Source organism: Megascapheus bottae, chromosome 5 (assembly GCF_031878675.1).
Source record: "Megascapheus bottae isolate mThoBot1 chromosome 5, mThoBot2.hap1, whole genome shotgun sequence".
NCBI classification, from domain to species: domain Eukaryota; kingdom Metazoa; phylum Chordata; class Mammalia; order Rodentia; family Geomyidae; genus Megascapheus; species Megascapheus bottae.
The window spans coordinates 68,869,462-68,883,855 of NC_143513.1; positions in this window are offsets into that span (position 1 = coordinate 68,869,462).

The window sequence follows — 14,394 nt, forward strand, 5'->3', positions numbered from 1 at the left end:
GACTACAGGTTTATTTAGAGCATGGCACTGGCATCTGTTTGGCACCCGGTAAGAGTCATCTTGCTACATTCTGACCAGGAGGAAGGCATCACAAGACATAGTATGCTTGCCAGAGAGAGCTCAGACTTATGACAAAGCCACTCTTCAAGATAACCAGCCCATTATAAAAATAAAAATGAAGAAAAGATCACCATCCCCTTCCACCATTCCATTCATCCATTCAATTTACAAATCCATGAATGGATTAGATCACTCAGGAGGGAAGAGGCTTTAGGAGTTCATTACCTACCAGAAAACACATCTCCAAGTTTCAGCAACATATGAACCTGGGCATTAAGTTTCCGCCACTTGAAATTTAGGGACACGTTTAAACCATCACCGTGGCACACGGGGAATGCCTGAAGGATTGGAACAGATGTTGGGTGTCCTCTCCTGCAACAAGCAGCAGTCAGTGCTCATCTATTGCAAAGAGGAGGGCAGCTTTGTGGAGAAAACCATGCTGAATGGCGCAGTTGTGCACGTACTGCAGAGCTGGGGGAGAAGCTGGGAATACTGAGAAAACCTCCAGTAGCCCTTTCCACACCACACACAAGGCTGTGGCCCTCTCTGGTCTCCTGAGAGTAATGATAGCAAGATTCTGATTGGAAGCGGCTCAACTACTGCCTGGATTTACTTAACCCCCACAAAATAATAGCCTAACAGAAGAAAAGGCCTGGCCATTTCCAAGCTTAAATACAATTTGCTTCAGTTTCAATTACATATATTGTGCCTAGCATCCAATATCAAATTAGGACCCCTCAAAAAGAAAAGGAAACCAAGAAAGGAGCTGAGGGTCAGGAGATAAAGCAATTGACAGAACCAGTCTCAGCAATAAGGCTCCAGCAGAGGGGATTTTAAAATAACTCTGAGTAATAGATTAAAGTTCTAATGGAGCCAGGCACAGTAGTCCACTCCTGTAACCCCATCTGTGCTAAAGGCAGACCTCAGAGGACTGAACTTTGATTCCAGACCGGAGAAATAAAGCTCAAGATTCCTATTCTGAAAAAAATAAAGCAAAAAAGGGCTGGAGATTTGGCTCAACAGGTGGAGCATATGTTTAATCCTAAATTCAAACCCTAATAATACAAAAAAACAAAAACAAAAGGCTTTTTAGGAAAAAGTAGACTTGATATCTACGAACATATGGAGAATATTGGATAATAAATAAAAATTGAAAAAAAGGAAATATGAGCCATGAAAAAATATGGTATGAAATGTGAAAGATTCTTTTAATAGCACCAGCAGTCCAGATACATCTGATGTGAGAACCAATAACCTGAAAATTGGACAATAGAAATGATCTAAAAGGAAACACAAAGAGAAATAAGTAGGAAAGGGAGAACAGAACAGATCATTAAACAATGGTAGGACCTAAGAAGAAATAATCTGGCAGAAGAAAAAGGAAATAACATGGGAGAATTTTCCAAAAATAGTGGAAGACAAGCTATGGATCAGAAATGCAACAAGCATAAATGAAAAGTCAAGATCAAACAAAACCAAGATGAAAATCAAATCTACATATACACCCAGCACAGTCACACTACTGAAAGCCAAAGACACAGAGAAAACCTCAAAGACATCCAAAGGGAAAATAAAGAAATATTACCTACAGAAGAATATAGCGCACTTCTATGAGTAACTAAACAAAACAGAAGTCTATGGGGGGACATCTTTTTACATGCAGAAAGAAAATATGTCGGGCCGGGAGTTTGGCCTAGTGGTAGTGCTTGCCTAGCATGCACAAAGACCCGGGTTCAATTCCTTAGTACCACATACTTAGAAAAAGCCAGAAATGGTACTGAGGCTCAAGTGGTACAGATCTAGCCTTGAGAAAAATCGAAGGACGGTGCTCAGGCACTGAGCTCAAGCCCAGAACTAACAACAACAACAACAAAAAAGTCAGTCTAGGGTAAATATCTTTTTTGGGTTGGAGGAATGTATTTTGGTTCATAGTTTCACAGTATTCATTCAATTATGGTGGAAAGATGTGGAGAAGCAGTTCCACAAAAATCTTTGTATTTTGTATTAAAAAAAAATTGTGCTAGTACTGGGGCTTGAACTCAGGGCCTGGGCTCTACTGCCCCTTAGGTCTCTCATTCAAGGCTGGCATTCAGCCATTAGAGCCACAGCTCTACGTTTGCCTTTTTGGTCATTAATTAGAGAAAAGAATTTCTCAGATTCGTCTTCCCTGGGCTGGCTTGGAACTGTGATGCTCACATCTCAGTCTTCTGACTGTCTGCAATTACAGGTAGGAATCACCAGTGCCCCACCCAAGTATTTATTTAAAAGAAAGACAAAGGCTGGAGACATGGCCTGAATCGTGGAGCTCCTGTGTAGTCATCTGAAGCCCTAAGTTCAAATTCTAGTACTGCTGATAGAGAAAGAGACAGACAGAGACAGAGACAGAGAGACAGAGTTAGACACAGAGAAACAGAGACATAGAGACAGAATGAAAACAAACCTTTTCCAGACATAATTAAGAAAATTTATTGCCAATAGATTTGTATTGCACAAAATGTTAAAGTTATTTGGCAGAGAGAGTAAGATACTAGTGGAAATTTGGGAATCTACAAACAAGTGGAGAGAAATGAAAATGATAAAATGAGAGTAAATATGAAACATATCTTCTTGTTCATGTTTTTTATTCTCTTTTAAAAAATTCACTAAAGATTTAATTGGAAAAAAAAGAGCAAACTGAGGAAGTGTTACAGGATTTATAACACTCAGAATTGAAACATGACCCCAAGGTTCACAGATTGGGAGGGGTTATGGCTGTTGAGAGATCCTTAAACTAAACATGAGGTGATACATTATTTAAAGGTGGCCTGTAAAATCTTTAACAGGCACATTCTAAACCTTGGAGCAAGCACTTTTCAAAAGGGCATAACTAATAAGACAAAAGTGGAGATAAAATGAATTAATAAAAATATGCAGTTGTTCTAAAGGTGGCAAAGAGAGAAAAAGAGCAGAAACTAATTGAAGCAAGTAAAAACAAATAGTAAGATGTTGTTTAAATCCAACCAACTTGAAAATTTAAATAAATACCAAGGATCTAAACCAGAGGTAGTTCACATCTAGCCTGCTGTCTGTTGTAAGAGAAGTTTTATTGGAATAAATTCATTAATTTATGTCCTGTCAATTATCTTCTTTCTTAACTATAGTGGCACAGTTGAGGATTTACAACAGAGGCTAGATGACTTGCAAAATAAAAAAATATTGTCTGGCACTTTACAGAAAAGGCTTATCAACCCCTGGTATAAAAGGCAGTGATTGCCAGACTGGATAAAGTAAATTAAGTCTATACTGCGTGTAAGAAAGGCTCATTAAAAGTGTAGGTACATATTGATTACAAGTAAATTAGCAGAAAAGGTTTTTTATGTAAACACTAACCAACAGACTTCAAAAAGTGCTTCTGATTACAAGGAAATGGATGGACTAGAACGTATCATGTTAAGTGAGGTAAGCCAAGCTCAGAGAGACAACGGCACATGTTTTCCTTCATATGTGGATGGATGCTCTCACCCCAGACTTTGGGAGGTGATGTTTTCAAATGACTCCAACCTAGGCCAGAAAAAGGCCTTGGTATTATAATAGGTAATTTCGTTGCTGTCTCTTTTGTTACCTCACCATCTCTTTGATACCCAACCGGAGTTCATTCCTCGCTTTCCTTGATGTGGTGTCTAACATAAAGTAGACAATAAATATTGCCAAGAGGGAATTTCTTATGACTGTGCTCATGAGGGCAGGTGGGAAATCAAAATACAGGATCTCTCTCCCTTTCTGACCGTGGTGATTTTTAATTTTTTTTCTGTATCTGTGTATCAGTATGTAAGATATAAGGGCAAAGTATCCCAAGTGATCAAATAGCATCTTTTTGTTTGCTAAACCAATGAGATTCACGCAGCACGTGTGAATAAATGTCTGCAAATGTCTTCCTAAGAAACAGGATACACCAGTGCCTGGAAATCAAATCAAGGCATGACGGAATGTGAAGGAAGCCTAATCAATGGCCTTAACAGCTGAAGCAGGAGTCGGAGAGCAGAAGGGGTCTTCCCGGAGTGCTGACAGTGGAGCCCAGGAAGAAACATTTGTCATCATGTCTCCGGCCCTGTCAAGGGAAGGCATTGCCTTTTGACCAGTAGACACGAATATGCTGTCTGCTCTGTCTCCCTATGGGTGCCACGGAGCTCAGCCAGCTCCCTCCCTTGGTTCTGATTTCATGCTCACAAACAACTCTTGATTATAATTTGGCTCCCCAACTACATTTTCCAACAGGAGAGAATGCGGTGACCAGCAAACATGAACATCTGGTCCATTTGGCAAGAGGCCTCTTCTTTGTATATGAATGCATTGGTGTTCTGGTTTATACATCAGTCAGTTTATACACTCCAAAGGTTGCAGAGGTGCTCATTCTCCCAGCTCAGCTAAGCCTGCCAGCAAGGCCCTGATCCCTCTCGCCCTCCCCCACCCCCCACATCCTTGGCCTAGATAGAGGACAGAGTGTGTGACAAGTCAGCTCCAGCTCTTCCAGGATGGGGTCAAGTCCATCTATCTAGCTTAGAGCTTACCACTTCCCCCTAGAGAAAAAGCTCTGGGCCACTAGCAGTGCGCATGGGCAGGACTGGCCTCTGAGACCTCCTGCTCTTTAGAAATCTGGTCTCAGCCCATGATTTGGCTCTCATTTCCCATAGAGTTGTTTCCTGGATAAAACGTTCATTCACTGTTCCTTGATAATACTTTCATTCACGTTAGCAAATCGCTTTCCAAGGCTGGAGAGTGTGGGAAATATTTCTGGAGTGCGTGGTTAGAGTTGAGCTGAGTCCGTTGGAGAGGGTTCACTCTGTCACCGGCTCAAAGTTGGAATGGAAGATGAAGAGGGAGGAGGTCTCAAGGTTGACATTGCGCTTGGACAATTTCTATGGGCCCTGTGGGCCTCCACGAGTGACCTTGGTAGGCCTGCGGGTTTGCCTTTGCTGTTGTGGTGGTGGTTTGTAGAGTGCTTGGTCTCCACTTTGAATCCTAAAAAAGTTTGAGTTAAGTTAGACAGGAAAAAGGCATTGGATACATTTAGTTGATGTCTAAGTAAAATAAAACTTGGCAAACTTGTAATTAAGTAAAAGTAAGCTTTTTTTTTTGTCCGTCGTGTGGTTTGAACACTGGGCCTGGACATGTACCTGAGCTCTTCAAGCTTAAGGCTAGTGTTTTTACCACTTGAGCCACAGCGCCACTTCCAGTTTTCTGGCAGTTAATTGGAGATAAGAGTCTCACAGACTTTGGTGCCTGGGCTGGCTTTAAACCCAGATCCTCAGATCTCAGCCTCTCTAGTAGCTAGAATTACAGCATGAGCCACCAGCACCTGCTCTTTTCTTTCTAAAAGGAACTGATTGCAGAGCAAGTAAAATGTCAATAAAGCATTGCATCAATAGGATCTCATGGTTCTCCATGAAATATGCTATTTCAATTAAGTTATGTTCGGGCAAATATGTTCCCCTTAGTACAGTTCAAATATAACTTTTATTTTACATTTAAAAAAACAAGACATGAAGGAAACAGCTGGAGGGTTCCTTGAGGCAACAATCAGACTAATGGAGCCAGTGACCTGGCTTCTGCAATAAATCAAACTCTGCAAGGTATGGTCCAAGTGGTAGAGTGCCAGCCATGAGCACAAAGGCCAAGGGAGAGTTCAAGGTCCTAAATTCCAGTTATTGTACACACACACACACACACACACACACACACACACACACACATTTGCAATCTGCCGCCCCTCAATGCTATGCTCAAAAAGACTTTTTTTTTTCACTGTCAGTTTGGTTTTATTTCTTTTTTTTCATATATTTTTTATTGTAATTAATAGAAGGGTTACATGATATTTGCCAGACAGAAGGTGCATTAATTCACATACATTGATACCCTTCCTCGGAAGGACTTTTTAAAAGGGGACATATCAAAGAAGGTGAAATGGATGGGTCTAGATCAGATATCAATTTGTACAACTTACAAATTTCTTTGTTTTTTTTTTTTAGCCAACAGGGAAATTGGATTGAGTAATCGACAAAATAAAACTTAAAATGGAAAAACCACTGAAGAATGTTTTAAAGAGTATATTTAATAATATATAATTTAAAGTATTACATATAAATGTACAGAATGAGTAAAAGTATTTTGATGTGGGTAAGACACTACATTCTTTTTACTATGATGATTCATATAATATAAAATTCATATAATATGAAATCATTCCCTTGTTGGATATGCAATTCAGAGGAGTTTATATATTGACAAGGTTGTCATTCCTACCATATAATTCCTAAACAATTTTATCACTCCAAAAAGCAGCTTCAGAATTCACTAGTAGTCACTCTTCATCTTCCTCCTTTCCCAGGCCTGGTAAGTAATAATCTACTCTCTCTATGAGTTGTTTTTAGTTGCTTATTATAGACATTTTAGTAAATGGAACCATATGATATATGGTCTTTTGTGTCTGGTTTCCTTCACTAATCGTGTAATGCTTCCAAAGTTTCTCTGTACTGTAGTATATATCACCAACAAATTCCTTTTCCTCTTGTACAAATATAGTACATTTGTTTAGCTTTCATCAGTTGATGAATACTTGGGATATTTTGACCTTTTGACTATTGTGAATAACGCTACCAGGAACACTCACATACAGGATTTTGTGTGAATATGTCTTCATATATTGTCATAGAGTAATTACATTTTTTTTGGTGGTACTGGGGTTTGAACTCAGGGCTTTGTACATTCTAGCCAGGAGATATACAGCTTGAACTATGCCCTCTGCTGCTTGGTTATTTTTCAGGTAAGATCTTGATTTTGGCTGGGGTTGGCCTTAAGCCCTGATTCTCCTGATCTCTCTCCATCTCCAGGGTGGCTGGGATTACAGATGTGAGCTACCATACTTGACCAAACTAACTTCTGAGGAAACGCTAAACTGCTTTCCAAAGCTAACACTTGCTGATTTCTTTAATTAATTAGTTATTTTATGAAAAACGAAACAACCCTGCCTGACTATGTATGAAGGGACCTGTTACGGTGGTTTTGTTTTCCCTTTTTCTTTATTTTGTTGGTTATGGCACTTGAATTCAGGGCCTGTGTGCTGTCCCTGAGCTTTTTCCACTCAAGCCGAGTGCTCTACCACTTTGGGCCTCAGCTCTACTTTCAGTTTCCTGGTGGTTCACTGGAGACAAGAGTCTCAGGGACTTTGTCCTGCCCGGACTCACTTCAAACTGTGATCTTCATTCAGATCTCAGCTTCCTGAGTAGCTAGGATTACAGGTTTGAGCCACGGGCGTCCACCTTGTTTTTTAATTTAAATTTAATGAATTAACTCATTTTGTTGAAACCCACCTTACTACGTATGAAGGGACATCTTTTTTGTGGTTTTGCTTTTCCTTTTCTTCTGGGTAATGATGTTGAGCAACTTTTCATGCACTAATTGGCCATTTTTATGCCTTCTTTGAAAATGGTTAAATCACTCAGCTATTTCTCAATTTTAAAACTAGATTATTCTTGTATGCAGATAAACTAAGATAACTATTTTATATATTCCTGGTACAATCTTTACTAGATAACACAATTTGCAAATGTTTTCTCTTTTTCTCATTCTCATGACTAGCTTTTAAAATACAGCATATTTTAATAAAATCCAATTTATCTTTTCTCTTGTGCTCTTGGTATCATATCTAGGAAACCATTTCAGACTTAAATTTATGAAGAGGATTTGCTATTACTTTCCTTCTAAGAGTTTTATTGTTTTAGTTCTTACATTTAAGTTAGATCTTTGATTCATTTTGAGATTTTTTTAAATGTGGAAATCACACATTTTCAAAGGGTCCATGTTAATCTTTTTCTATATTATTCCAATTTTATATTATGTGTGAAGAGAGCACTTGAGTTGATTTTTGTATGTTAGTATGACATAGAGACCTAACCTCATTATTTTAAATGCAGATATGCAGTTGTCCCAGAAACATTTGTTATAAGGAGAATCCCCTCCCACTTCTTAAGTGCTTTTGACAACCTCATCAAAAATCTATCTGTTGGGTGCTGGTGGCCCACACCTGTAATCCTAGTGACTTAGGGGTCTGAGATCTGAGGATCTCCATTCAAAATCTGTGAAAATCTGTGAGACAGGGAGAGATGGGGGAGGGAAAGTGGGATGAAAACAATGGGAAGGGGTAGCATATTCAAGAAGTAATGTACTCACTACTTTACACATGTAACTGTAACCCCTCTATACATCACCCTCATAATAAAATAAAATCTGTGAGATCCTCATCTTCAATTACCCACCAAAAAGCTGGAAGTCAAAGTCAAGGAAGGCTCAGGTGGTAGAGCAAAAAGAAAGGAAAAAAAAGGGACAGTGCCCAGGCCCTGAATTCAAGACCCAGTACCAGCACACACACACACACACACACACACACACACACACACACACATTCAATTGACCTTAAATGTATGGCTTTATTTCTAAATAATCGTGTATTTGTTCTTGTAGGATACCATGGCTTTCATAAGTCTTGAAATTTGAAGGTGGAGATGTGAGTCCTTCAACTTTGCTCTTTACCAAGATTTCTGGGCTCCTCTGTAACCCTTTGCATCTCCATTTGAATTTTAGAATCAGCTTGGCAATTTATGTAAAGAAAATGCATTTAAACCAGGTATGGCGGCTTATGTCTGTAATTCTAGCTACTCAGGAGGCTGAGATCTGAGGATTAAGGCTCAAAGCCAGCCCGGGCACTAAAGAACATGAGACTCCTATCTCCAATTAACTACTAGAAAATGGAAAGTGGGGCTTGGCTCAAGGGTAACGTGGTAGCCTTGAGCTGAAGAGCTCAGGCACAGGACCTAAGCCCAGCGTTCAATCCCCATGACCCACAAAAAAAATGCATTTAGGATTTTCCTAGGGTTTGTATGGACTCTAATAGAGCACTTTGGGGGAATTTTGCCTTCTTAACATCATCAACATCAACAACAAAATCTTCTAAATAAAGAACAGGATGTTTTTCCATTAGTTTAGATCTTCTTTCCTCCAACAATGTCTCACAGTTTTTATTTTATAAGTCTTACATTTCTTCTGTGTCAGTACAGGAGACGCCTCATGAGCTTTGCTGATCATATATGCCTTGTCCTGAGCAGAAACCTAAGTAGAGCATACTCAGAGCCTTCTAGAGTCCCAAGAATCCACAGATCTTTTTGAAACCCCTTTGGACATTTCGCTCTCTGATTTTTCCTTTAAGCTTCTTTGGTTAGTCTATTATTTGTCACAACCATTATTCACAGACTCAAGCAGCCATGAAGTTAAACAATTAGCTCTAATTGTTTTTGACAAACATCCCAAGGAAAAGGGGTTATTTACCCTGATGAACTCTAATCAAACAGAGCAAGCCTTGCAAGTAGGGTCTCCAGGGAAACACCAGATAGGTAAAATAATGAAAATTCTTTATGAATGAGCCTTTTAAGAAATACCAACTCCTTCAGAGCTCAGGGAGAGAGTACTGCCCTCTCTGTGACTGCCAGGCTGCGGATTTTCATTGTCATTGCAGGCGCTTTGTTTTCAAGGCTACTGTGGACTGGAAAGAGGGGCATGGGAACAGGGCAAGTAATCACAAAACTCATGGGTTTACTGAGATTCCTTAAGCTTTTCTTGAATAAATGCTCCTTCAGTTGCTACATGCCTTAGTTAATTTCCAGAGTTCTGAGAAAGTTGTGTCTGATATATACGTATATATATTTACAAATGTTATTACTGCTTTTATGAAGGAGCAGATGGTGAGGTTCACGTTCAGTAATCTTCGCAAACATCACTCAGCAATAGTAATTTCTTGGTGATGGTCATGTGATATTTTATTTTGTAGTATTGGTTCATCTAAATTTTGTGTTTTTCTACAATACAAATGTATATTGTAATATGTAATACATATGTGTTATATGTTACAATATATAATACATATGTGTTATATGTTACAACATATAATACATAAATGTATATTTTAATAATGATGGCTGGTTATCATAGTGATAATGATGGATTCTTCATATGTAAATATGAGGGGGGATCTAAAGCTGAAACCATGAGACTTCAGATGCCATCTTGCAGTGAATTTGGCTGTTTGGACCAGGAATCGGGAACTAGTAACATTTTTTTTTCCTTATTGGTCATTAGCGATCACTGTCACTTTACCTCGTATCTAGAAATAAATCCTTTAAAGTGCAAAGGCTGTCTGATGCTTGCAAAGAGAATAGTTGGTTCTGAGGAAGAGCTCACAAGGATAGAGGAGAATCATTGTTAGGGCACGCATATGCTTGGTTTTTGTTTCTTTTTTTTTCTGGAACAATTGCAGTATATCCATTTTATTATAGCATAATAAATAGGTTCCACTTTTCACTCTCAAAAGAGCCTCAATTTGGGGGCTGGGAGTTTGGCCTAGTGGTAGAGTGCTTGCCTAGCATGCATGAAGACCCGGGTTCGATTCCTCGGTACCACATACATAGAAAAAAGCCAGAAGTGGTGCTGAGGCTCAAGTGGTAGAGCTCTAGCCTTGAGAAAGTCCAAGGACAGTGCTCAGGCTCTGAGCTCAAGCCCAGGACTGGCAAAAAAAAAAAAAAAAAGAGCCTCAATTTAGATGATGCTTGTAGGACCATCTTAGTTGTTATCCAGGCAAGTGATGGGACAGATATCCATGGCTTAGAAATCATAGAACACATGGAACCCGAAAGGATCCACTCCAGTATCAGGAACAGAGGATGAACACTAAAAAGCCTGAGCTTTCCCCCAACCTCGCTCCAGTAAAGGCATAGAGGTGTCCCCTCATAGTTTTTCTGGTATCTTTCGGGCTTCCATTTTGGGGGTGAGCACTACATCTAACTCCCACCTGCTCTGTCCAACACAAACAAGCCCACCTCCAGCCTCTTGAGTTACTGGTAGAGCTGCTGTGTCATAGTCCTTTTGGGCTCCTTGGGCTTGGGGAACTTAGTACTGCGTTCTCTGCCCACAGGAGGTGCTGTTGCTGGTGTCTTGGTGACTGTAACTTGGCTGATGCTACTCTGAAGGTGGAAGAAATGAAATTCGCTTTGGCTAAGCACACAGGTAAGTGATGAGGGTGGTTAGATGGAAACTGAGTCCTCATGACCAAAGCTGAGATCAAGGTCTCAGGATTCAGAGTAGCTGGTAAGCGCAAAATCTGTCTGTAGTCAAGAGACTTTCCTTGGTCCTCTTGGCTGAGGGAAGACAGCTCCTTTCAGTACCTTTTTAATTTTGGAGGTGAGAAACACCAGGAAAAAAATCTGAATATGCACATGTCTGGGGTAAATGTCTGGACATTGTTCACTGAGAAAAAAAAAAAAACAGATGGAGTTGGAATCCAGAAACATTCCCACAGCAGTGTAAACCCTCTTTATAAAAACGATCTTTCCACAAAGGGTAAGGAGGCAAGGTGGATGCTATTCTCTGAACGCCAGTTCTCACCCTCCCATGCAGTCCTGCAGGCATGGGTTTGGGGTGTTGCTAATGCAATGTTCTTTCAAAACAGAGCTGGTGATTAGGTGTGAGGAGAATCAGCAGGGGCAGTCAAACCTCTCATATAATATCAAGCCATACTGAACTAGAGTCAGTAGAAAGGAAGGCTTGTTTAAAAAGTATGCTGAGTATGCCTACAAAATCTTCTGCCTTACTTTGTTCCCTTTTATTCCTGTGAATATAGAGAATTACATCCACTGATTGTTCAAACGATGTAGTCTTTTTTCTTGGAATAAATTTCACTGGTCATGATGTATTATCTTTTTTTTTTTTTGCCAGTCCTGGGCTTGAGCTCAGGGCTTGAGCACTGTCCTTGGACTTTCTCAAGGCTAGCATTCTACCACTTTAGCCACAGCACCACTTCTGGCTTTTTTCTAAGTATGTGGTACCGAGGAATCGAACCCGGGTCTTCGTGCATGCTAGGCAAGCACTCTACCACTAGGCCAAACTCCCGGTCCCTATCTTTTTTTTTTTTTTTTGCCAGTCCTGGGCTTAAGCTCAGGGCCTGAGCACTGTCCTTGGATTTTTCTCAAGGCTAGAGCTCTACCACTTGAGCCTCAGCACCACTTCCAGCTTTGTCTAAGTATGTGGTACCAAGGAATCAAACCCAGGTCTTCGTGCATGCTAGGCAAGCACTTTACCACTAGGCCAAACTCCTGGCCTCTGTATTATCATTTTTATATAGTGCTTCAGTCAATGTATTAATATTTTGTCTATTTCTATACGCATGTGTATACAGATATTGGCCTGGAATTTTGTTTGATTGTAATGTATGTGGTCTCATTATTAAGGCATTTGTTTCATAAAATGAATTGAGAAGTGTTCCATCCTCTGTTTGCTGAGTTTCTGTAAAACTGATATTTTTTTCTTAAATAGTAGAAATCAGCGAAACCATCTGGTCTTCAGGTTTTTCTTATGACTGCTTACATTCCATTTTATTGAGTTATAATTTATAAGCAAAAAAATGCCCCATTTTCAAGTGTATAATTCAATGAATTTGGATAAGTGTGCACAGCCATATATCCACAACTGTAGTCAATTCTCTTGGTCTGAAAACTTGCCCTATGCTAGTATACCACCGATCTGTTTTGGTTACTATGGATTAGCATTGTATTATCTAGAATTTTGTCTATATAGAGTCATGGTGGTATTCTTGTTTATCACAGTTTCTTAGAAATATTATTTTATTTTTTATTGGCCCACAATTTTACATATCTATGGGACATAATATGGCATTTTAACACACAGATATACAATGTGTAAGAATACAGTCAGATTAATTGGCATTTCTATCACTGCATCATAACTTTTTTTTTGGTCATAGGGCTTAAACTACGGGCCTCGGTGCTGTCCCTGAGCCCTTCAGGTCAAGGCTATTGCCCTACTGATTGAGCCACAGCGCCACTTCTGGTTTTCTGGTGGTTTAATTGGCGTTAAGAGTCTCACGGACTTCAGTGCCTGGCTTTGAACCATGATCCTCAGATCTCAGCCTCCCGAGTAAGCTAGGATTACAGGTGTGAGCCACCACGCCTGGCTCATCATAACTTTTTGGTATGTGTTTACTAGTCCTGGGGCTTGGACTTGGGGACCTGAGTACTGTCCAGTACTGAGTTTCTTTTACTAAAGGTTAATGCTCTACCACTTAATTTAGAACTATACTTACAGCTTTTAAAAGTAGTTTATTGGAGATAGAAGTCTCATGGACTTTCCTCCTTTGGCTAGCTTTGAACCTCGGTCCTCAGACTGCAGCCTCCTGAGTAGCAAGGATTACAGACATGAGCTACCAGCAATCATAACTATTTTAAAAGACTGAATGGGACATGGCAGTGTATGTAGCCTGTAATCTAAACCCTGAGGAGGCTGAGTTTGACTTTGAGGCTAATCTGGGTACATAGCAACACCCAGTCTCAAAAAACAATAATAAAAACCAACAAACGAAAAAAGTGGGGACATGTCTCATTATTGGTAGAGTGCTTGCCCAGCATGCCTGAGGCCCTGAGATCAAATCCAGTACTGAAAAAGAGAAAAACGAAAGACTTACCCATGTAACAGCAGTCATCAGAACTTATTATTAAACATGGAGATAGAGCACAATTTGTAGATCTATTCACCTGTTAATGGCAGTTGACTTATTTCCCCAGATTTTATTTGATTTATTTTGATGGTATTAGAGTTTGAACTCCCCTATCTGAGCCCATTTTTTGCCTTAGTTATCTTTCAGATAGGGTCTCAGACTTTTTGCCTGGGCCCCAATCCCTTGCCTAAGCCTCACCCATAACTGAGATTAGAGACACATGCCACCATTGCCTTGCTTGTCTGTTGAGATGATGTCATTGACTTGTGCCCAAGCTTTCCTGATCCTACCTAATCTCTGCCTTCCAAGGAGCTAGAATTACAGGTAGTTGACTTCTGGCCAATCACCAGCAAAGGAATAGGGAACTCAGACAATCTTTAAGTAATTGGGTTCCTAAAACAAGAAGAAGGAACTTGGAAGCAGATTTTTTGTTTTTCCTCAAAGATTTTAGAAGAAGACTCAATTTGACTGATGTAAAGTCTTGTAATAAACTAAGTAAAAAACCTTGGGCTCTCCTAGCAGAGATTTACAATAGAACAAAACCTAGATACATAAGGCCACATAGTATGACGCTAAATGAAAGGACCTCTAGGATATAGAAACAAAAGCCATATAATGAGTGATTGTTGTCCTTGATGTACTATGTTATCCCTCATCTCTTTTGCTGTCCCTTGGTTATCTCATATTGTTACAGTATCTCACCTTGTTATCTGATATATATATGCATACATATATATATGCGT